The sequence below is a fragment of the Spermophilus citellus genome, assembly GCF_964194105.1.
Source record: "Spermophilus citellus genome assembly, chromosome: X".
Taxonomy (NCBI): Eukaryota; Metazoa; Chordata; class Mammalia; order Rodentia; family Sciuridae; genus Spermophilus; species Spermophilus citellus.
The window spans coordinates 10,957,531-10,983,478 of NC_138190.1; positions in this window are offsets into that span (position 1 = coordinate 10,957,531).

The window sequence follows — 25,948 nt, forward strand, 5'->3', positions numbered from 1 at the left end:
CCTGAGACCCCCTACCAGAGCACACCTGGAATATAACCTTTGAAGGATTTCTTTAAAACCCCCCTGTCCCTCCAGATCAGGAGAGTCACAGATTTGGGACTGGAGTCCCTTGTGTTTCTCCTTTGCTAACAAAGCAATAAACCTTCCTTTTCCTTTTTCTGAAAACCGTGTCCTCATTATTAGATTGGCATTGATTGGCATTGGGGACAGGGACCGAGCTTTTGGTTATAGTACTATGAATAAATAAACAAATGCATACTCAAATTTTGAAGCTTCTTGCCATGCAGAAAGAAATTATTTTTAAGTTGTTGAGATTGTTGAAATGTTCTGATTTGGTATTTGTGTGTACTGGGAACAAGCCCTCTTAGGGCTTTACTAAATTAATCAACTCTAGACATTCATGATTACTTTAAACACTAGATGTTGGTAAATTTTGATAATCTCTTCACCATTATGCATCCCTTGGCAAAATGTCCTTGAACCATCAGCATTTCCCGACCCAGGAGCTTGTTAGAAATGCAGAATCTCATAGCTGCCCCCTACATTAGATACAGTATAGTTGTCCCTCTTATCTACAGGGAATAGGTTCCAGAACACCCCATGGATACCCAAATCTTTGCATACCAAAATCCGTAGCTCCTCAAGTTCCTTATATAAATGGCATAGTGTTTATATATAACCTAAGCTTTCCCTCCTATACTTTAAATCATCTCTAGATTACTTACAATACCAACTACAATGTAAATGCTATGTATGCATTTGTTGTACTGTATTGTTTAGGAACTAATGACAAGAAAAAAAAGGCTGTGAGTGTTCAGTAGAGATTCAGCCTTTTCTTTTGAATATTTTTTTTTTTTTTAAGAGAGAGTGATAGAGGAGAGAGAGAGAGAGAGAATTTTTAATATTTTTATTTTTTAGTTCTTGGCGGACACAACATCTTTGTTGGTATGTGGTGCTGAGGATCGAACCCGGGCCGCACGCATGCCAGGCGAGCGCGCTACCGCTTGAGCCACATCCCCAGCCCCTTTCGAATATTTTTGATCTAAGGTTGATCTAGTCCACAGATGCAGGGCCCAAGGATCTGGGAGGAAGACCTGTATATAGTAGCAGAATCTGCATTTTAACAAATCAACAAGATCTCCCCCGGGGTGATTCCTACACACATGCAAATGAATCAGCAAGTAGGCGGTGGTAATAATTGAGAGTTCCTCTTCTCAAAACATCCCCCACTGGGCCAGGACTGCCATTATTGAGGATGAATTTCTCTAGTTCTTACTCCTTCTTAGGAAACATCCCTCACCAGCCTTGAGAGGGGAACTCAGCAGGTCATTTTCAATTCCAAGCCTTTATATGAACCCACCCCCAGGGGCTTTCCAACTGGACAGATGGCAGGGAGCCGGTTGACTTGTGGGGTAAAGGTGGGAGTAGGGAGGTGGAGTACAAAGTGCAATATCTTTGGTGAAAGAAAGTAGGGCGACTCTATAACCATGGCACCCTGAGGCCAGGGAGCTGTGCTGCAGGGGTGGACATGAAGTAACAAGATAACAATGACAATAGTCACAATAACTGTTGGTGCAGAGGTTTCTAAGGTGGTTCTGCAATAAGAATAGGGAAGGGGGAGGGTGGATTTTCTTAAAACATATAAATTCTCCAGAGGCAGGGACCCACCTTGGGTTTATTATATCCTAAACTGTAGGGGAGAAACTTGAGATTCTGTATTTTTAACAAATGCCTCAGGATTTGCATCAACTGGCAAGCTTTAACTGCAAGGTAAGCTTGGGTTTGAGCCTGGTGCGCCGTAAATATTATTATCTCCAATGCTCACAATAAGACTAAATGATATTATGGGATGCACTTTGCTAACTGCATTTTCTAATGGAGAAGTTGCACAGCTTGCCCAGTGTTGGGCAGATAGGAGGACTCCTTCCCAGATGTGTGACTCCAGAGTAAAAGGACTCTAAAACCTTCTACTGTATTGCAGGAGTGAAGGGAACTTTCTCTCCAACCCCTGAAAGTTCAGTAATGGCAGCCTATGAAAATGAACTGACAGGGCTGGGGATGTGGCTCAGTGGTAGATCGGTGCCCAGAATGCATGAGGTCTTGGGTTCCATCCCCAGCGAGAAGGGGGACTTCTAATACAAAGATTAACAGATGAAAAAGCATACAAACTTTTAACTGCATGGGGGCATCACAGGAAGGTGAGTACCCAATAACCCAATGAGATTTAGTATCTTAGAAGAGAAGGAAGTGGGGATGCAGGCAGGCAATGTAGAAGAGTAAATGACTTTTAAGGGAGCCAAATGAGCCTGAATAACATACAATGGTCTGGGACAAACTTGTCTGGGTTCTGGGTACGTTTTCTTTCTTTTTTTTTTTTTTTTTTAAAGGAGGGAGGGAGAGAGAGTGAGAGAGAGAGAGAGAGAGAGAGAGAGAGAGAGAGAGAGAGAGAGAGAGAGAGAATTTTTAATATTTATTTTTTAGTTCTCGTTGGACACAACATCTTTGTTGGTATGTGGTGCTGAGGATCGAACCCGGGCCGCACGCATGCCAGGCGAGCGCGCTACCGCTTGAGCCACATCCCCAGCCCCTGGGTACGTTTTCAACTTTAATCTTCCTTTCAGTGACATGCACCAATCTCCTCTAGTCGTTAAACTGTCTGGGGAAGGAATTCACAACCATTGACTGTCTTCTAGAGACTCTGGCCTTTAGGTAAATAGAAGAACTTCCCAGAAAGCCCCTCCCTGCATTTGCTGCTCTCTAAACTTTCAGTTTGAAGTAATCAGCAAACCAAAGTGCTACTTTGAGGCATCATTTTCTGAACCCCAATATTGCCATATCACTTTCCATAAAGTATGGCCCCAAGGTTATTTTGCTTAGAGCACACTTTGATTGCCCCAACCCCCTTCTTGGGGCAGGGGTTGACAGTTTCTGCAGAAGTTCCTTAATCTGGTATCAAATTATGACATCATTGTCCAGGTTTGGGTGAAGTTGTACAAGGAAATCAGACTCCCTTCCTCCTATGCTTAATAATCATTTTCCGGGAGTTGGAATACCAGTCCCCACAGGATTGAGAATATTTCTGCCTGCCTTGGTATTAAGGCAGTTTCCAAAACTGATGGAAGTAAGCACATATTGCTTCTGTCCTCTGAAACCTTATTTTGTTCCAAGAAATCCCTAGAAAGAAAATACAGTAATTTAGTACCGCAATACTAAATAGTGATAATAGCAAGAACAGGGCACCATCTGGTACATTTGAATAATTGTCAAGGTTGGCTTTTCTTTAAATGCTGCTTATTAGTCCACCTATATTAAAATACTAGAGCTAGAAGTCATCTGGTGATGATGTGTTAGTATTACAAGAGTGTACTTGCATGTTAAATTCCTCAACTTGGGCTCAGTTTGGGAACCCAAATGTCACATTTGACCTTCATCTTGTTGGTTACAGTTCCCTTTATAGGTTTGTTTCAAAAACTCCTGATTCTGATACTGTCATCTATAACAGTGGTTTACCAAGCAGGTTGTGCAACTTCCTACCCCCCAAATATTATGTTTTCAAAGCAATATTTGACTTTTTTTTTTTTTTTTTGTACTGGGGATTGAACCCAGGGCACTTAACCACTGAGCCACATCCCCAGGATCTCACTAAGTTGCTATGGGCCTTGCTAAGTTGCTGAGGCTGGCTTTTAACTTGCAATCCTCCTACCTCAGCCTCCTGAGTTGCTGGGATTACAGGCATGTGCCACCACACCCAGCTAATATTTGACATTTTCACGTTATATATGTTATAATGAATCTAACTTTGTACTGTAGTAGTAGAGCATGTGTAAAATTTATAAATAAATACAAGTAAACATATTGGGTGACATATTATTCATGTTTCTGCCCTTGAAGCATACATATTTATAACTTTTCCTCTATTATATTAGCCCTTCCTGCCAGTAGCTTGTAAAGGATATGGAAAATAACAACCCCCAGGGAGAAAAGGAGAACAATGGGCTCTGGACTTTCACAATTTCCTGAATCTACAACTGTTCCCCTGATTACCCAACTGACACATTCTGCTATGACTTGGTCTCACTGAACCCTATCAAACTCAGACCCCATTGTAACCAGTTGCCATTTTCCTCTTGAAAATGTGCCCCTCTGCTGCTTAATAAAGCATTGTTTATTTGTTGAGGTCTGTCTCCATTTCTTTTTCTTGCTCCTTCATTTGGTGCTAAAACCTGAGCCGGGTCTCTTTCATTTGCTTTCATTATGTCATCTGCTTATTTGATAAGAGTGCCTTCATCTTTGCCAATTTCAATTCATATTTATTGAACTACGTAAGATCATGTACTAAATGTTCTAGCATAAAGAATATGATATATTTGCTGTTTTTAGGGAGTTTACTGTCTGGAACAGAGATGTTGATATTGGTGGGGATTTGGGGAGTATGTTACACTGATATGGTGGTGATATGCTGCTGCTGCTGATGTTGTTGTTGTGGCTGGTGATAGTGATGATGATGATGATGATGGCCAGTGAGGAGAGAAGGAGAAGAAAGTCTTATTTTTGGTTGTGATTAAAACAAAACAAGAATGGAAGGCTTCCCCTTCTGCTATCTGGTATTGTGACATCTTTCCTTTGCACTGATGATCTTTCCTGTTGTTTATCTTGCTTCCAATATAGCTTAAAGATACTTTTTAGTCATCCTCAGCATGTACTATAATTCTCAGCTTCCTAGGATTTGAGCCTTGGGAACAGCAGGTTTTCCCCAGGCCCTGCCTTTCTTCTGTATTTTTGTCCTCCTTGCTCCACAAGCTGTGAAAGATGTGAGTCATGATTCCCATATGGTGGGATTCCCTCCCCTCTACTCCATCCACATGCCTGCCCTGCCATCTGCTGCCACTCTCAAGGTTATGGAGCAAGAGATGACACAGGGAATGGAAAGGAAAACAAACACTGTTTTATAAATAAAATAGAAAAAAAAGGAGCGATGTGTTTTCTTATTACAAAACAATTTGTATTTATTACAGAAAAAAATGAGAAGCTGAGCACACACCTACCAAAAAAAAAAAAAAAAACAACCCAAAGCCAAAAACACAAAACCCCACACCCAAACAAAATAAAACAGTCTCACTCAAGGCATTATTAATCACTCTGTCTCCATATATGTCTTTCCAAACCTGCATCCTGTAGCATAGCAAGCTATCAAACAAAATGGGATCATTACCACATAATTCTGCAACCATTTTTTAAGAATCTGAGTCAAAAACATCTTTCTATGTCAATTACCATGCCCACACACCAGCATTTTTTAATGTTGAATGAGTATTTTCTCTGTAAGGGATTATTCCTATTGCTACAATTTTTTTCCCTATTTATTTATTTTTTTAAAGCGAGAGTGAGAGGGAGGGAGAGAAAGAGAGAACTTTTTTTTAATATTTATTTTTTTTAGTATTTGGCGGACACAACATCTTTGTTGGTATGTGGTGCTGAGGATCGAACCCGGGCCGCACGCATGCCAGGCGGGCGTGCTACCGCTTGAGCCACATCCCCAGCCCTTGCTACAGTTTATATACAAAGATAGGTAAGGTATTCTCTGCCTTTATGTGCTTATCATGTAATTTTTACCCCCTAACTTTAGATCATTTTCACATATTTGCTTTTACAAACAGTACTGTGATGAATATCCTCATAGCTCAATCCTAATATATACTCATAATTTCCCAAAGAGGATGCTGGCTACTTTCTGTCTGCCCCTCTGGGTCCACTCTCCATCATTCTCTTTTGCTCCACGGATCTCAGCAGTGGGCTCATTTGCCATCCAGCAACAGAAAGCTCACATAGGACATTGGAGGGGTGCAGTAGAAAAGACTGGATCATACATTGGACTCCCACCTCGCCTCCTTAAGAATTGCCATTAGCTGCATTCTCGCATTGATGACTATCGTGCCCGGGCAGCCCTCTCCCAGAACTCCATTTTCAGAGTTACTAAACCAAGGATACTGTACCATTCCTTTTTTGTTTCCCTTAACCTTGCCCTTGCCCTCATAGAGAGTTCTTCATGAAACCCTTTGAACTTCCCACATGTGAGTGTGCCATCTGCTTCCTGGCAGGACCCTGGATAACAAAAATATACTCTTATTCCTGTCATATTCTGCATCCCCCTAACTGCTCACTTGCATTGGGAACCTTCAGACCTCCCCAGGGCTTTGTTCTTGATGCTAGAACCCTCCCTGGAGTCAGAATGAATTAGGATAAGTTCTATGGCCATTTCTCATCTTTTTCAATACTTGAGCTCATAGCAAAAATTTGTGTTTTTTTAATTTTTGCTATATCTTAAATGGCATTATAGTATTCTTATTAAACAACCAGAAATATATTTTTAGAGCTTCTAGTTTGAATGATAATTTCCTGATACTATCTCCTCTGTGATTTTTTTTTCTTTCTTTTTTGGCGGGGAGGGGTACCAGCAATTGAACTCAGGGACACTGGACCACTGAGCCACATCCCTAGCCCTATTTTGTATTTTATTAGAGACAGGGTCTCACTGAGTTGCTTAGTGCCTCACTAAATTGCTGAGGCTAGCTTTGAACTCGCAATCCTCTTGTCTCAGCCTCCCTAGTTGCTGGGATCACAGGTGTGTGCCACAGTGCCCAGCTTGTGATTTTTTTTTTTTAAATCAATAGAAGGGGCTGGGGATGTGGCTCAAGCAGTAGCGTGCTCACCTGGCATGCATTCCGCCCAGGTTCGGTCCTCAGCACCACATACAAACAAAGACGTTGTGTCTGCCGAAAACTAAAAAATAAATAAATAAATAAATAAAATCAATAGAAATGTGCTTTTCTGCTGGGCTGGGTGGTGCACACCTGTAATCACAGCAGCTCAATCCTTAGTACCAAAAAAAAAAAAAAAAAAAAAAGTTTTTCTAAAATCTATACCTTCCTTGACTTTTGGATTTTCAGATAAGTTGGATCCTTCAAAGGTTCTTCACATTTCTGTTTAGCCAATTGTCCTTGACAGTTCAGAATTAATGTATCTGTCCCATTTCTTTTGTCAACCTTCTGTTTGATGAAATTGTCAGCAACATTGGGGAAAATTATCACATCCTCTTTGTAGTGAGAGGAGACTTTTCACTGTTCATACCTTGTTGATGTGCTCCTTTACTGCATTACTATGTTCTTGAATTCCAGTTCCCAGAGAGGGCACTTGAAGGAGCTTGGTTTCAGATATGGAGTTAAATCCAGTCACTTATTGGCCGTATGACTTCAAGGGTCTCTCCCTCCTTCCTTTCTCCCTTCCTCTCTTTTCTTTTGCACTGGGCATTGAACCTAGGGGTGCTCTACCACTGAGCTGCATCTCCAGTGCCTCCCTTCCTCTTTTCATTTTAAAATTTTGACACAGGGTCCTGCTAAGTTGCCCAGGCTGGCCTTGAACTTGTGGTCCTCTTGCCTCACCTTCCTAGGAGTACAGGCCTGCACCATCTCACTTGGCTTAAGGCTTCTTTCTTTACCGAGTCACAAATTTCCTGTCCCTACTTCCTCTTTCCACTGGACTGCCCTCCTTCTCCTATTTCCCTTTCCCCTCCCCTCCCTTCTGTACTATTTCCTTTCTCTCCCCACTTCCCCTTTCCCCTCCTCATTTCCTCTTCTCCTCTCTGCCTACTCCCCACTATCTGTTTTCTCTGTGGAACTAACATATGGATAGAAGGATGAAAAACTAAGTCAGAAACATGTCGAATGGTTCTTTTCCTCTTGGAAAACAGATCATAACTGTGCAGGGAATTGTTCTCAGAAGGAAAACTCCCAGTCATAAATCCAGGCCCCAAAAGGCTTTTCTAATACCCTCCAGTTATTTTATGAACTCTCACCTTGGAGCATCAAGGACACAAAGAATGGTCTGAAGTTGTTGATAATGTCTATTATTTTCCCAGTCTTTGAAAAATGCCTGTCCAATGTTCCAGACTAAAGATTGGTCCTGGGGAATCAAAAGATAAACTCCCTAACTGATTACATAATATGTCAAATGGTCTTATCTGGAGGAAGGAAGCTGGCTAGCTAACATGAGCCAGTTCAGAGTTGGAAGGGTGATTTTTTGGGTTTAGGAAACTGTTGTATCAGCTGATAGGGGCTGCTCTATAAATGTTAGCTGGAGAAATGCATTGTACGTCCTCTGCACCAAAATTCAGACTTTACTTGGCCTCTCTTCTCAATTTTTTTTTTTTTTTTTTTTTGGTGTTGGAGATAGAACTCAGGACCTCATACGTGCTAGGCCAGCACTTTATCACTGAGCTACATCCCCAGCCCTCATCTTACAAATCCTTAATTTATCAAGGAAAACAGATCTTATAATTTTGTTTGTTTGTTGTTTGCTTTTGTTTTTGCAGTGCTGGGGTTGAAACCCAGAGTTTTGCACATGTTAGTCAAGTGCTGTACAACTAGGCTATATACTTCCAGATCAGTCTTAAGAACTTTTAAGAATTTGCGCTACAGTATCATCGCAGAAAACATATTTTCCTTTTACAGTCTTATTACACAATATTTTCTATATAAAATGATAAAAGTAATATATAATAAACATATAAGTTATGAAGAATATTAAAATATAAATACACAAGGGCTAGAACATTAATATCTGGACTCTTCTCCATGATTTCCACCTCTCCCACTGAAGTAACTGCTCTCCTGAATATTGCATTCCCCTTTAAAAATGAATACTGCTGGACACTGTGGCGCATGCCTGTGATCCCAGCAACTAATGGGGCTGAAGCAGGAGGATTGCAAGTTTAAAGCCAGTCTTGGCAATTTAGTCAGAACCTGTCTGCAAAAACAAAAAGGACTGGGGATGTGGCTCAGTAGTAAAGTACCACTGGGTTCAACCCACAGTCCAAAAAAAGAAAAAAAGAAAGAAACACCAAAAATCCAAAAACAAAAAATGAAATATTGTTGGGTGTAGTGGTGCACACCTATCATCCCAGTGACTTAGATAGAAGACTGAGGCAAGAGGGTTGCAGGATTGAAGCCATCCTCTGCAACTTAGTGATACCCTGTCTCAAAATAAAAATTTTAAAAAGGAGTTGTTGCTTAGGTTGACCTTCAATTTGCAATCAATCCTCTTGCCTCTGCTTCCTGAGTTGCTGTGATTACACACATGGGTCACAGTGCCTGGCTCATTCAAATTTCTAACATAAATCAATTCATCCATAGTGTTGTGTACAGCTGAGTTAGCCTTCTGTTACTATAGCAAATACCTGAGATAATCAACTTATAAAGAGAAATGGTTTATTTTGCCTTCTGGTTTTTAGAGGTTTCAGTCAATGATTAGCTGGCCTCCTTGCTTTGGGACTGTGGCAGCACATCATGGTGGGAGCACATGATGGAGCAAAACTGCTCACCTCATGATCAGGAAGCAAAAAAGAGAAAGAGGAAGGGGCTCGGGTCATATTATCTCCTTCAAGAGCACACCCCAATGACCTAAAGACCTTACATCCTAAAGGTTCCACCACCTCCCAATAGCACTATCCTGGGGACCAAGCCTTTACCACATGGATATTTGGGGGACACTTAGGATCCAAACTATAACAGCTGAAGTTCATTCCTTTTTACTTGGTGTATTCACTTGGTGAATATGCACAATTTATTTATCCACAGTTCTATGAGCGTTTTGGTTATTTATTGTTTCTCACTGTTTGTACAATAGTCTTGTTAATACTAATAAGAATTTCTAATATTTCTCTGTCAAATTTTCACAAATACTGGATTAATTTGTCTAGTGTCCCTTTGAGCTTTTCTTTTCTTTCTTTTTTTTTTTTAATCATTCCCATGTATTATCTAAAGAAACTTAGATGCAGGGAAAAAAAAATAAATGATTTGCCCATGTTCCTTTGTCACTGCTGCTATTTCTATTCCCATCAAGCCCTAGAACAAGTTAAACCCTCTCTCAGTTCTTGTCTGAACAACAGCTTCCATTCTGATACTAAATCAGAAAGATATTTATTTTCATCTCACACAATTTTTGATCAAGGAAGCAGTGTGTTACAGCAAAAATAATAAAAAGCTTAGGGAATGGGAAAGATTTGGGGTTTTCGATGCTGAAATCAGTACTTGTAAGAATGGTAGTCCTGTGCAAATCATGTTATTCTCTTACCTTCATTTCCTCATCAGCAAATGGAGATAACAATGCCTCCACATAAGATAGTGCACTGATCATTTCAGTAAGACATGTGAAAGGACCAGTCCTCATATTATAAAATAAAGAACAGAGGAGGTTCACAGTCTGAGGAGTGGAACTCATGATCCAACCCTAAAACTGTACTCAGGTGGAATAGAAAGAGGTCAGTTCTGGTTTGTGGCAATTTCAAAATGGTTCTGGCTCAGAACAGAATATAGCAAGGTCCTTCATTAAGTTTATGGTAATACAATGTCTTGGCTTTTCTTAGGATGTGAGTTTTTCCCCTCATATGTTTTAGTAAGCTGTTTAACCACTGTGACTAAAAGACCTGACAAGAACAATTTTGAGGAAGAAAAGTTTATTTTGGCTCACAGTTTCTTTGAGGTTCAGTCCATGGTTGGCTGACTCCATTGTTATGCCCTGAGGTGAGGCATCACATCATGGTGGAAGGGTGTGGCAGAGGAAGGCTACTCAGGACATGACAACCAGGAAGCAGAGAGAACTCTGTTCACCAGAGGCAAAATATAAGCCCCAAAGGTATACCTCCAGTGACATACTTCCTCCAACCACATTCCACATGCCTACAGTTACCACCAAGTTAATTTAATCTAATCCACTGATCAGGCTACAACTCTCATAATCTAATCATTTTACCTCTGAACATTCTTGCATTGTCTCACATATGAGCTTTCAGGTACACCCCATATCTAAATTATAACATCAAATCTGTTTTATGGGTTCTTTTAACAGTCTTTTCATGCTGGGCTAATAGCACAAAATTCATTGGTATCTCTGACAAAGAAACAAAAATAAACGATCATAGTATCTAATAATTATAGAAATCATGCTGGATTCTTTTGGAGAAAATTTAAGCTAATTAGTGTGAATTTATATTAGGTTATTACATAATACTTTTTCTTTTGGTTCTGGAGATTATACCTAGGTTCTTACACATACTAAACTACATACAGACACTGAGTTACACCTCAGCCCTACATAATGCATTTAAACCCAGATATTGGACTGGAGCTCTGTCCGTGAAGATCATGACCCTATCTTTCTTATTCTCCACTCTATCCCCAGTGCTTAGAACAGTGTTGCACCTAATAGTTGCTCAATGAATATTTGAAGAGTGAATGAATATGTGAAAGAACTACCTCTTTTTGTCTTATTGCTAAAACTCACACTTTTTTTGTGTGCTCTAAATCTTGAGTAACAGAAGCTTGGGATAACATGAGAGTTTGTTAACATGCAAGCATTGCCCTTTTGGAGTATATATCTTTGAAATGCAAATATTCCTGGGAGTATCATTTTTTTAATCATATAAGATATACAACTTCACGATTTGATATATGTGTACATTGTGGAATAATCACCACAATCAAGGCAGTTAATGTATCTAGCACCTTATATGGTTACTTTTCTTTTTTCACAGTGAGAACACTTTGTATCTACCTTCTTAGCAAATGTCAAGTATACAGTGCAGTATTGTTAGCTCTGGTTACCATACTGTACACCAGATATCCAAAACTTATTCGTCTGGCATAACTGAAACTTCACACCCCTTGGCTGACATTTCTGTATATTCTCTTCCTCTCAGCCTGTGATAATCACCATTCTATTTTTTGCTTCTTTGAGTTTGACCATTTAGATTTCACATATAAGTGAGATCACACAGTATTTGTCTTTCTGCGTCTCATTTACTTCACTCATAATGTTCATCCATGTTGCTGAAAATGGTAGGATTTCCTTGTATTTCAAGGCTAATCAACATTTCATTATGTGTATACCACAATTTCTTCATCCATCCATCCATCCATCCATCCATCCATCCATCCATCCATCTATCCATCCACAGAAGAACACTTAGGTTGATTCCATACCTTGGCTGCAAGGAACATAGGAATGTAAATATATCTTCAAGATCCTGATTTCAATTCCTTTGGCTAAATACCTGGAAGTGAGACTGCTAACTCATAATAGTAGTTCCAGTTTTAATTTTCTGAGGAACCTCTATACTGTTTCTATTGACCTCCCACCAACAATGTACTGGGGTTCTCTTCTCTCTATATTTTTAACAGCACTCATCTTTGCTTTTTTTTTTTTTTAATAATAGCCATCCTAATAGATGTGAGGGGATATCTGATTGTGGTTTTGAATTGTAGTTTCCTGATGATTAATGATGTTGTGCACCTTTTCATATACACGATGGTCATTTGTATTTCTTCTTTGAAAATATATCTGTTTCAGTCCTCCTCTCTCTCTCTTTGCAGAACATGCAGGGCAAGTGCTCTACCACTGAGCAATATCCCTGACCACATTTGCTCATTTTTAAATTGGGTTATTTGGGTTGTTTTGGATTTTTTTTGTTGTTGTTGTTATGGAGTAGAGTTTTGTTTGTTTTGCTATTGAGTTATATAAATTCCTTGTATATTTTGAATATTAACCCCTAATCAGATAGATGGATTGCAAATATCATTTCCTGTTGCTGTTTTCTTTCCTTCCTTCCTTTTTTTTTTTTTTTGTATTGGGGATTAAATTCAGGTACATTCTACTGTTGAGCCACATTCCTGGCCCTTTTATTTTTTATTTAAGACTGTCTCTTTAAGTTGCCCAGTCTGACCTTGACCTTGCAATCCTCCAGCCTCAGCTTTCTGAGTAGCTGGGATTAAAGATGTGTTCCATCACACCTGGCTCCCTTTTCATTTTGATGATTGTTTCCTTCACTGTGTAGAAGATTTTTAGTTTGATGTAGTCCCACCTGCTTATTTTTTTTTTCTGTGCTTTTTGTGTCATAGTCAAAAAATCACTGCCAAGATCAATGTCAAGGAGCTTTTCCTGTCTTCTTCTGGAAGTTGTATGATTTCAGAGTTTATGTTTAAGTCTTAAAATTCATTTTGAGTTGATTTTTGTATATGGTATAGGAAAAGAGTCCAATTTAATTCGTTTGCATGGGAATCTTACATTTTCCAAACACCATTTATTGAAGACACTATCTTTTCTCCATGGTGCATGGACACCAATGTCCTTGTTAAAGATTAGTTGATCTTATATGTGTGGATTTATTTCTGGAATATCTGTAGGGTTCTATTGGTTTATTGATTTGTTTGTTTTTAATGTCAGTACCATATTGGGCTTTTCTTTTTTGGAAAGTTTATGATTGCTAATTCAAACTCCTTACTTATTACTGGTCTGTTCATATTTTCTTTTTCTTTATGATTCAGTCTTGGTAGATTATTTCTTTCTAGGATTTATCTATTTCTTCCAGGTTATCTAATTTGTTGGCTTATAGTTGTTCATAGTAGTCTCATAATCCTTTATTCCTGTAGTCAGTCATAATGACTCCTATTTCATTTATAATTTTATTTTTAAGCCTTCTTTCTATTTTTTCTTAGCTTAGCAAATTTTGTCTGTCTTTTCAAAACCCATCTCTTGGTTTTATTGACCTTCTCTATTGTTTCCCTCGTCTATTCCATTTATTTCTTTTCTAATTGTTATTATTTCCTTTCTTCTGCTGACTCTGGGCTATTTGTTCTTCTTTTTTAGTTTCTTTGAGGTGCCAGATTAGGTTGTTTATTTGAGAACTTTCTTTTTGTGTTTTATTGCTATAAACTTATAACTTCTTTCTATAGTTATAAGTTTATTGCAATAAACTTATAGTTTATAGCAATAAACTTATAACTACTGCCACATTCCATAGGTTTCAGTATGTTTTGTTTCCATTTTTGTTTGTGTTGAGATATCTCTTGATTTCCCCTCTGATTTCTTATTTGACCCATTGGTTGTTCAAGAGTACATTGTTTCATTTCCACCTTTTTGTGAATTTTCCAGTTTTCCTCCAGTTATTGATTTCTAGTTTCATACCATTATGGTTGGAAAAAATATTTAATATGATTTCTCACTTCTTAAATTTGTTGAGACTTTTTTTGTGGCTTAACATATGATCTATTTTGGAGAATATTTTATGTGCACTTGAGAAAAATGTGTACAGATGGTCTTGACTCAAGGTGGTTCAACTTAACAATTTTTCAATTTTAACGTGTTGCTAAAGCTTACCCACACAACCATTCTGTTTTTTTTTTTTTTTACTTTCAGTACAATATTTGATAAATTACACAAGTGTTCTGAGTACATTTAAGGTAGGCTAAGCTAACTTATGATGTTTGATAAGTGTATTAAATGCACTTTTTATTTATGCAATATTCTCCACTTACAATGAATTTGTGGATATGTGCACCCATTGCAAACCAAGGAGCATTTGTATTGTGCTGCTGTTGAATGGAATGTTCTGCATGTGTCTTTTAGATCCATTTGGTCTGTGGTGTTATTCAAATCTTCTGGGTTTTAATTGATTTTCTGTCTGGATGATGCATCCAACGTGACAAGTGGGGCATTGAAGTCTCCTGGAAGTAATATTGTGCTAATGGAAAAGGTGAATTTAGCTAAACCTATGGCTTGTCTCTCAGCCTTGGGGCTCAGGGAGGGGACATAAGGAAGAGAATAGAATATCACATACACCTTTAACTGGAATTAGTTTACCTTGAAACTTTCCTGCCAACAGCTTGCTGATATTCATAGTCAGAAGGAAGGAGACTGACAGAATGGGGACAGGAGAGGAGAAAGATCTAATCCTGGAGCCCAAACTATTGCAAATGAGGGGAGGCCTGAGTAGAGGAGGGTCCCTGTGCCAGCTGAAGGGCAACAAGAGGATGATACATCCTGCATGAAGAAGTGGATGGCTCAGCAGACAACTTTGTCTACTTGACCTCTTTCTAGGGAGGAGATAGAGTTATAGGCCATATAACTTCCATATAGATCACAGAGGTTTGTTCAATCATTCATTCATTCAACAAACATGTAGCAAGTGCCTTCATTGTGCCAGGCATTCCCACAGACTCTTATAATATACATGAGTGAGGAAAATGGGCAGACATCTGTCTTTGTGGTGCTTATATTCTAGTGGGGAGAGACATGATAAACAAAAGACACAATAAATAAGCAAACCACATAACATGTTAAAATGGATACTAGCAATAGAAAAACAAGAATGTGGAACAAGATAAGGCACACTGAGTGTGGGAGGAAAAGAGAAGCCATTTGGGAATTCTAGGCAGAGAACGTGACATGATCATACTTTTGTTATAGAAGTGTCCACCCTTTGGTTGCAAGAGTGCTTTGGAGGGGCAGGAACAAGTTTAGGCAGGGAAGTATATTTGGAGGCTATTATACAGTAAAAGTCAAGATGTTTGGACCAAGGTAGTACCTGTGAAATTGTGAAAGCTCAGATTCTGGATAACTTTGGAAGGTAAAGCTATCAGTGTTTCTTGATGAATAGGATTTTTTTTTTTTAAAGAGAGAGTGAGAGAGGGGAGAGAGAGAGAGAGAGAGAGAGAGAGAGAGAGAGAGAGAGAGAGAGAATTTTTTAATATTTATTTTTTAGTTCTCGGCGGACACAACATCTTTGTTGGTATGTGGTGCTGAGGATTGAACCCGGGCCGCACGCATGCCAGGCGAGTGCGCTACTGCTTGAGCCACATCCCCAGCCCCGATGAATAGGATTTAAGGTGGAAGAAAATGAGAGGACTTTAGACTGTTAAGGCTTTTTGCCTGAGTAATTGGATGGCAAGTGTTGTCATTCTCTGATGTGGAGAAAGCTGCAGGTTAGAGAAGGTTTTAGGGAAAAGATTTGGAAATGTTCAGTTTGAGGTTATCTGTCACACAGAATTGTTGAGTATACATTGGGTCTAAGAGTCTGGAGTTTAGAGAGGAGTCTGGACTAGAGATAAAAATTAGGGAGAGTTTAAGTCATATATGTAGAATTTGAAGGCTTAAGACAGGATGAGATCATGCAGGAAGAGACAGAGGAAAAAAAAGAGAGCCAAGACTGAAACTTGGAACATTCAAGGAAAAGAAAAATCCCCCAAAAGAGACTGAGAAGGGAAACCATACAGATGGTAGGATAGGGTCCCGAACATCAATTGAAGAACATGTGTCAAGGAGATGGGAGTATAGATTGTACAAAATGCTGCTGCTAAGTCATAGTAAGTTGTAGATTCAACAATGTAAAGATCATTAATGAATGGTGGAGAGCAGGAGTGACAGTCAGTTTTCTGTCACTGTAACAAAATACCTGAGATAAATCAATATAAAGGAGGAAAGGCAGAACATCACAGCAGGAGTGCATGGCAGAGGAAGCTGCTCATCTCTTGATAGCTAAGAAGCAAGAGAGACAGAAAAGGGCTGGGTCCTAATATCTCCTTCAGGGGCACATCCCCAATGACCTAACTTCTTCCCAATAGGCTCCACCTCTTAAAGGTTCCACCACCTTCCAATAGCACCACACGCTGGCAACCAAGTTTTTAACACATAGGCTTTTGGGGGACACTTCCAAATCATAGCAGCTGGTTCAGTGAAGTGGTAGGTCAAAGGCATAATTGAAGTGGGTACAAGCGAGAATGGGAGGAGAGGAAATGAAGATGGCAGGAACAGAGAACTGTTTTGAGAAAAGACCTATATTCCTGGAAATTTGGGAGTATATTTAAGATAAATAAATTATCTTTAAATAATTAAATTGTTAATGTTTAAAAATTAAATACTTATTTATTTTTATGGAGCATTATAATTATACATAATAGTGGGATTCATTATGCCATAATCATATATGCACATAACATAATTTGCTCAATCTTCTCCACTGTAAAAATTAAATATTATTAAGCAGTTTCTTTTTCAGTACAGGGGATAGAACACAGGGCCTCATGCATGCTAGGCAAGCACTCTACCACTGAGCTACCTCCCCAGCTCTTTTTATTTTATTTTGAACCAAGGTCTCACTAAGTTTCCCAGGCTGGCAAAGGTCTATAATCTTTAAACACAAGGATGTGCATCATAGCATACATGTTCAATAGGAGAGAGGTTAAAATCAATGGTAGTACTTCTGCTTTATGAAACAAGCCATTAAAATCAATTTTTTTTCTAAAGGCTATTGGTGAAATAGGTAATGATTACTGGGGATGTTAAGTGAAAAATAAAACAGGCTATAAAACTAAGTAACAGAGTTATTCTAATTACATAGACAAAGAAATAACATATGTGTAATCCATGTTTCTCCAGGCCTTACCTCTGTTTGTGCAAATAGAAGTATAAGAACAAAATGAATGTAAATATCATAGGCTACTGTGCCCACTTATGTCTTGGAAATTAGCTCCCCATAAAGGGTCCCTTGGAAGATTCTGGGAGTTCCTCAGGACCCTTGGGAGGTTCTCTCTTGGTCTTGAGAAATGTCATGCTGCTGGGAACATTCATGTTCACTGTGCATTCTCAACAACTGGACCTACAAGATCCTGGAGCATTAGGGTGGTCTGTGGTGGAGGTAGGAGGTCTTTGGTTTCCTCTTCCTTGTATTGCTTTGTGTTTGAGGGCACCAGGCAGAGCTCCTTATTTTCAGAGTTCCACAGAGTTTCAGGGTTTATAGCCCCTTTCTCTCAGGGGCTGAGTGAGGAGATTCACTTGAGTGGTATGAGCCTTTTCCCTTGAACCAGACTATTCTGACTCTACCACTTACTGTCTTCCCAGGCTTAGACAGGTTAATTTCTATGCTTGCTGCCTCCATTTCCTCATCCAAACATGGGGATGAATTGTTCCAGTTACCTGTCACTGGATAACAAACCACCACTTAGTGGCTTAAAATAACAAAATTAATTTGGCGTATAAATCTGCATTTGGGACATGTGTTTGATCTACTTGGCATTAGCTGGGGTGCTGGGAAGCTGGAGACTTGAATCATCCAAAGATTCACTCAGTCATGTATCTGGTGATTGACTCTGGCTGTTGGCTGGAACCTTAGCTGAGGCTGCAGCTGGAACACTTACTCATGGCTTCTCAATGTGGCTTGGGCTTCCTAACAGCATGGAGGCTGAGTTCCCAGGACAAGAAAGACAGGATCATCTGGAGGGCTTTGAAAAAGTGCCTGTCTTCAACTTCTAGAAATTGTGATTTCATTGTTCTTGGATTGATCTAGGGACAGTACTGGTACTTTTATAAGCTCCCTAGATGTTTTCATGTGGCCAGTGTTAAGATCCACTGCTCTCTCAGAAGGACATGAAACAGGAGATTTGGCTTTCCAGTTGACCACTACCAGCAGTCAGTTTTATTCATTCTCTGTTGGGTTCCAGTGGTTCCAGTCATGTCCTTTGATGTTTAAAGGGCTGCCAAAGAAATAAGATCAGGAAAATGCCCAAAGCAGTAGAATAAATAAATACAATTGCCATGGAGCTTCAAAGCTACCCTCTAGTTGCTTCAGATTGATAATGGATGGGCCCAGAGCCTGTGTGTTTTACTGAGAATATCCTGGCAAGATGGAAAGGCTGAGTTGAAGAACTAGACTGGGACTCCCAGTCGCCCTGTCCTTGAAGTGGCAATTAGATGAGTCAAATAGCAAGTGAAGTTTACCCCATCATTCTTGCAACTACTGATCTCCACATCTGAGAAAGTCTCTGTTTTATTCTGTGATCAGTAGTGAAAAGGAGCAGATAAAGATGAATTTCAGCCAGACCTCATGTGAGGTGCTCCCAGTAGACCCATAAGGAATTAAGATCCTGTTACTTTTTAACCTGACACAAGATGTCACCATTGCTCCTGTGCTTTTAGCAGTAACAGTATGAAGTTAAACAGCAAGGAGAGTTTGACTCCCTGATCATACAAGTTTTTCCCCCTCACAGAGAGAAGAGTGAATACATTCTGTCAATGAGGTTCATTAATCCTCAGTCCATTCCATCCATTCAAGTTAAAGTATTTACTGTATAAACACTTATTTAATTTTTCCCTCATACCAGCTATGGATCAAAATTGATATGTCTTTGTGAACACTTCTCAAAGAAACTTTGGTGGAGGCAACTATAAAACAAGACAAGCTGACATTTTTATAGAATAACTGGAAAATTGCATATCATGTTTCATTTGGTGTCTCCTTGCCTATAGTGTTGAAGTGATCTGTTGCATGCTTAGTTGGATGCCAAACTGGAAAAAGGGTGTAGACATTAGCTCAGGGTTCCCATGGCCAAGAAGTAAGAGTGGGTCAAAAATCTCTGGAGTACTGAAACATCATGGACAATATTGCCAAGATGCAGAAAACAGTATCCATGGAATTTTTCTTGCATCTCTACTTTGCATGATTGCTTAGAGGTGGGGATGATGAACTCAAAGTACAACTGAGTGTATGTGGGAATTTGGGAGTGGAGTTGCATTAGTGAGGTCTTTGAAAGTCTAGAACTACTGCCAGTCATGTATACTACTTCTCCTGTCTATAAATATTGAACATCACTTAAAGAATATCCATTTGAAGGAGTGCCAAATTATTACTTTGCTGTAGGTTTTCAAACCAAAATATTACTATTATTATTACTTTTTTGGCAATGCTGGGGATTGAACCCATGGCCTCAGGCATGCCAGGCAAGTGCTCTACCAATGAGCCATGTCTCCAGCTCCACATTAACATATTAATGTCAATTGACTCAGGCTTGTGGAATCACTCAGTAAATCATTTCTTTATTTTCCAGTTTTTAAAATAATGAGCATATAACTGGAAAAAGAAAAGACCTTAAAACAATGTGATTCCAAAGCTTTATAGTGAGAAAAGATGTACATGTATTAGTTAAAGAGATATCATTATCTTCTATTTTCCAGTCAATATAGATTAAGATGTAGCTGAAGCTCTGGATCTATCAGAGGCCTGGGAGGAGGTAAGTGACACATTCAATTTTGAAGAGAATTTTAACAAAAGGACTATTTCCAAGTATGTGGGCAGAGTGTAGGGAAAGTGAAAGGGATAATGCATAGGGGAGTTCTGTGGAACTGTTACTTCCATTAGGTAGGAGGGCAAGAGGAGAGAGCTTTCTGGATCTCCTCATAGGAGAACTTCACTGAAGAGATATAGATGGCACTAGAGACCACCACATGGAGGGAGGTGGGACGAGAATGCCCTCATCTAAGCTCTCTCACTTCAATCTCTACTGGTAGCCATTTCAACTGAGACTGTGTATTAGATTCCATATGGACACTGAACAGAGAGGAGTTGGGTTAATGGTGTATCTGAAGGGGAAGCGGAGAATGTGTGACAATGCTTTTTTTTTTTTAAGCACTACATTTTATTCAACTCTTATTTGGTTCATAAAGAAAAATGGTGCCTCCATTACCATAATGAAGGAAGAATAAAGTTCAAGGAGGTTCACTACTACTCCAGAGGGAGGCCAGGAGGCATGGTTAGAATAGCTCAGATTCCCACTCTGCTACTCCTTAGGTGACCTAGGAAAGATACCTAACTTATTTGAGTCTTTGTTTCTTTATCTGTAACTGGAGATGACCATAGAAATTGGATGGGTTTGTTTTCAGGATTAGATGATATAATGCATAAAATGTGCTTAATACACACCTAGTGCTTAGCAAGGGCTCAGTCAATACATTTTTGAATTTAGTGGAAACAACAGTGTGTATGGATAAGGCCTGTCAATTGGTGGGTCCTCATTGTAAAGTGATTTCATTGGGGATACTTTGTGTTAATATCTGTAGGGGGTTTCTCAGGGATCATTTTCTTATCTGGAAAGTAAATGAGTGGCTGGGGTGGCACATGCCTATAGTCCCAGTGTCTTGAGAGGCTAAGGCAGGAGGTCACAAGTTTGAGGCTAATCTCAGCAATTTAGTGAGACTCTAAAAGGGATGGGGATGTAGCTCAGTGGTAGAGTCCCCCTGGGTTCAATCTCTAGTACCTAAATAAATAAATAAAATTAAATAAGTGGCTGCTGGTGTTCTCAGAGCACAGAGGAGGAAGAGTTGGGACAATATTACTATTTGGGAATGTAATAACTCTGAGTTGATTCCTCTGTTTTTGGTGCAGCACCCCTGCCCTCAGTTATGACTTTTTCTCAGCCTTCTGCTTCTCAACCTTCAGAGTAGCTGGTGCTTCCAGTTCCCTGAGCATCCCTGGGATTTTGCAGCTCGAATTGACTTTTTCTCGCCACTGTGACCTGACCCTGAATCTTTGTAAGAGTTTAAGCTTTAGCTTTATGCTAAGTCAGTTCCCCTAAGCCATCTGCTTTCTGGCTTTCAAATTTTTATGGCCATCATTTGCTATCGTCTACTATCTCATTCTTTTTGACCTTAAGGCCTTTTTTAAAAAAAATATTTTTTCTACCATATTTAATCCCAAATCATCCAACCCTTCTTTTGATTTATATTCAAAGCTGAATGGGTGCTCAGGAGAAGCAATAAGTAGCTCAAGGCTACTTGGTTTCTCCTGGTTACTGCTCGTCCTCAAGTAGTCAGTCACCTGCTAGGGATCCTAGGAAGCCTCATTTCCCCCTTATCAACTTCCTTTCTTCCTTGCTGTGTTGACTTTTTCTCAAACATATGGCCTATTATACCCATTACATATCCCTCCATTTCACTCTAGGGTCCAAATTCTTTATTACTGAGAAGATTGGAGATTTGCCTGAGTAGGGTTGAAATGAAAGAATCTCTATTTATAGAAATTCGATGACATGTCTCCCAAGGTATAAATAGAACAATGGGTGTTGACAAGACTTTCTGTAACCATGGATACCCTGCAATTATTCCTGAATCATACTCATTGTTTATCTGTATCTGAAATTTAACAAACAGGGCTCTTGCTGCTAACTCACCAATTTCCCAATGAAAACATATTTTCTATTATTATTCTCTTTTCATGAGTCAGGCTCCATCTTTCCAGTTCAAATGCAGCCATATACATTTGGGAGGATTAAATCAATCACTCTCCTAGGGTAATGGCTGAAAATTCAGGATGAGAATAATAACAATGGCAATAACCAATGATGACGGTATTGTAAGTGAAACCAAATATTCTGACTAGGTATTTTGGAAAACACATGATCCACTGGCTATCTAGGGTCCTTCTACTTCATCCACTTAGATACAAAATTTGGCAGAATATCTGCAGAAAGCATTGATCCATGTAGCTTTCTCACACATACTTCAGGATTGTTTTTAAAGTTTATGTATTCCAGAATGGCTCTCTCCAGAGTAATTAACACTGTATTACCAGTTTGGCAAATATTCCATTTGATAAACTTAAACTGGTTGGCCACTTAGCAATTCACTTAATTTCACACTTCATTTCCTCATTTGTAATATAGCACACTATAGGCATTTCAAGTATGACTTTTTTAAAAATTTTAAGCCTTCTGAATTTGTAACAAACCACTTAAAAAAAAATCTTTTCTCTGGGGTCCTGGCATCCCCTGAGATAGCCATACTCCATTTATGATGATCCATTTGAATACAGCCACAACCTATCATAATCACTAAATCACAAATAACCAAAATGCATTTTTGAAAAATATTCTGGAATGTTTTCCTGGTGCCAGGAGGCAGATGTGAATTATTCATTTTGTTAAAATACATATTAAATCCACTGCTCTCTTTCTTTTTTTTTTTTTTTACTATTCTCACCATTCTTTATAATATATGCATAATACTTAGTGTGTTAATATTGTAATAGAAAATGAAGTCTCAAAAATTCTTGGGTTCACTTAAAAAATTAGTATAAAACTACAGATTGTGTGTGTGTGTGTGTGTGCACGTGTGCGCTGAGGGGTGGGGTGTTAATTCCCTGAACTCTTTTTAATATAGAATTATTTTGGATTTGATTTCCATATGGTTGCATGGTTTCCCTGGATCAAGTGATAACAGTGTAAGAAGTGATGAGAAAATTATGCTATTTCAAAAACTCGAATGGAGCAGTATTCACTGTGAATGGCTTCCATTAGAGATAGGGAGTGCCATACCAAGAATTTAAAGTACTGATGGGAAAAGGAAGCATGAAAATTAAATCTTGGAAACCCTCCTTTAGGTCGTGATGGACCTGTGGGCATCTCTGACAGAGGTGAGCCTCTTGTCCTGTTCCACTTGAGAGTTTGTGTCTGGGTCTGGTTCTCAACCTGCCATGAGAAAGCACTGCTTAGGTGAATGACTTCTCCTATAGCTCCTTGTAGAGCTTTCACTGATAATTGCACCTCAAATCATTTGCCTTTTCCATCAAAGAATAAAGGATAATGTTCCTGATCTTGATTATCCTATGTTCTATATTAAAACCAGAAATTCACTCCAGAAGATGCCTCACTTCAAATCACTGGCTAATGTAAAGTCATAAGAATTTTGTTACGATAGAAAAATGTTAAATTGGACAAAAGCATTTAAAATAGCATCTTTAGTCTCACTGGAATTCTCATGGCAGAGGATACACTTTTTTTTTCCTCCAAGGAAAATACGTAGTAACTTTACCCTAGAAGCCTACATTCTAATTGTATTAGGCAGACTATATCTCTAGTATTGTCATTCCATTAGGAAATTTGCAATAAATCTTAATGATACATGCAAATACAACAATCTAATGGTCCATTATAATGTTTATTTCCAGCAATTTATATGATTTCTCACCTCCTGCTGCTAAAAAGTTCCAGAAGGCAGGGAATTCAATGTTTGATTTTTTGTTTTTTGTTTTTGTTTTAATAGCAAAGTACATCGAAGTGGAAAAGGGAGGCCCAGAAAAAGTGTTGCTCTTTTCTTGTATCTGCATTAAAATTTTTATAGACTTTTATCACCTGGCATAATTCTGAGTCTTTGATTTGCAAACCACCTAAAAGTAGTTATGTATAGATGTTTTTCACTGCTTGGAGCTACCTCTAAACACTGAACGCAATAAAGCAGAGGGGAGTAGATGAAAACCAGGCCAGAGAGGAAAAAACCTGTTGGAATGTGTTTTCTTCTCATAAGAAATCAATGGCACCCTTCAACCCGCTCTGTCTCTAGGCTATGGAGTCTTCTTCTGAGAAATCTTAATTCTTTCTTGCTAGGTATGGTTTGTTGTATATATATAATACCAGGGTGTGAGAGTCAACTTATGCTACCAAAGTATAAGTTCCTGGGCAGGATCCATGACTTATTCATCTGTGGTCTCTGGACCTAGCACCATGTAGAATTCCAATTGAACTCAATTTCTGAAATTGAATCTAATAGGCCAAACCAATTGCCCAAATTCTTACCATTACCGTTATCCTTTAATGCCTGTATAAATGTATGGCAGGCAGGATGGCTCTATTGGCAAGAAGTCACAGGTATCCACTCAAAGAAATAGCATTGGGTGGGGACTGGGGAACACATTGAGCAATCACCAAATCTTGTGTTGATTCTAGTGTACCACATGGAAGGACCATAGGTAGACATGTTTGGAATTGTATTGATAAGGTCATAATAATAAAGGTAGTTGGGAAAGCACCTAACATTAGTGACACCAGCTATTTTTGGCTCTTTGAGTTCACTAATTTGAATATAGCATTTGGGAAAATGTCTGTGGAAAGCAGTGATTCACTAAACTAAACAAGGGCTGGATGGTGTCTGTTTCCCTCTCCTCTACCCAGAAACTGGCTCTCTTATTTGTCCTATAAACATGGCAGGAGGTGGTTGTCCCCATCATTTCTGAATTTACATCTCTGGCCAAGTGACCAGTGGAGACTGATTTGCAATTTTGATTCCCAGCTCCACGTTGTCAAGAGAGAGAGATGGGTTTGCTCAGCTTGAAATATTTTCTTTCCCTGGCCCAATATTTGAGGCCTAGGGCATGAGGGTTAGGGGTTGGGTTAGGTAGTTATAAATATGACTGTCAGGGACTAACTACAGTTGGCTGGGACAGCAATTCTCAGAGTAGGGGGTTAGCATGCTGGGCAGATCTCCTAAAAGGCCTCTAACACAATTAAAAGGAAAAAAAATAAAAATAAAAAAGGAAAATTTACTCTTGCCCAGAAAGGAAAGTACAAAATGAATAGGTATATGGACAAGCAACCAATAAACAATCTTTGCAAATTTATGGACAGCAGTTGAACTGGATCAATGGCTCTCATAAATATTCATTCATCTGGTAACACAGGGAAAAAAATCTCATCAGTCTTCTTTAATTAAAACCTTCTTTTCAGAACCAAATCCAAGAAATGGCTATGACAAAGAATACCTGCCCAGCATTTATTCTCCCCTTCTTCTGTGAAAACAGTTGGGGCAGTTTTATGCACAGCTAAATAAATACATTTCCCAGCCTCCTGTGTAGCAAGATGTCACTAAATGAATTGTAGGCTGAAATTGTCTGTAAACAGTGGGATTTCCCAGGAACAGTGTTTTTCAAAAAGGGGCATACAGCTACAGATGTCTTTTGTGGTTTTACTCCTTACCCATTATCCTGGCTGGAAAACAGACATGATGAATAGATTCCCAAATATCCATTCTGGAACACAAGGTGACCTTGAGGATGGCAGTCATATTATCACAATGCAAGAATATAAATACAGAAGGTGTCAAGGTCCAGAATGACATGTTGGAGCTTCATACTATAGCTGTACTGCTTAACTACAGATATTCATGAGAGAAAAATAAATTCTGTCTTGGTTAAACCATTTTTATCTCCAGTCTGTATAGCTAGAAACTGAATGATTCAGCCGGGTGTGGTAGTGCATGCTTGTAATCCCAGTGGCTCAGGAGGCTGAAACAGGAGGATCACAAGTTCAAAGCCAGCCTCAGCAATTTAGCAGGGCCCTAAGCAACTGAATGAGACTCTATCTCAAAAAATAAAAAACCACCACCACCACCAACAACAACAACAACAAAAAAACACACCAAAACAGGGTTGGGGACAAAACAAACAAAACAGGCTGGGGATGTAGCTCCCAGGCTGAATGCACCTGGGTTCAAAACCTGGTACCAAAAAAAGGAAAAAAAG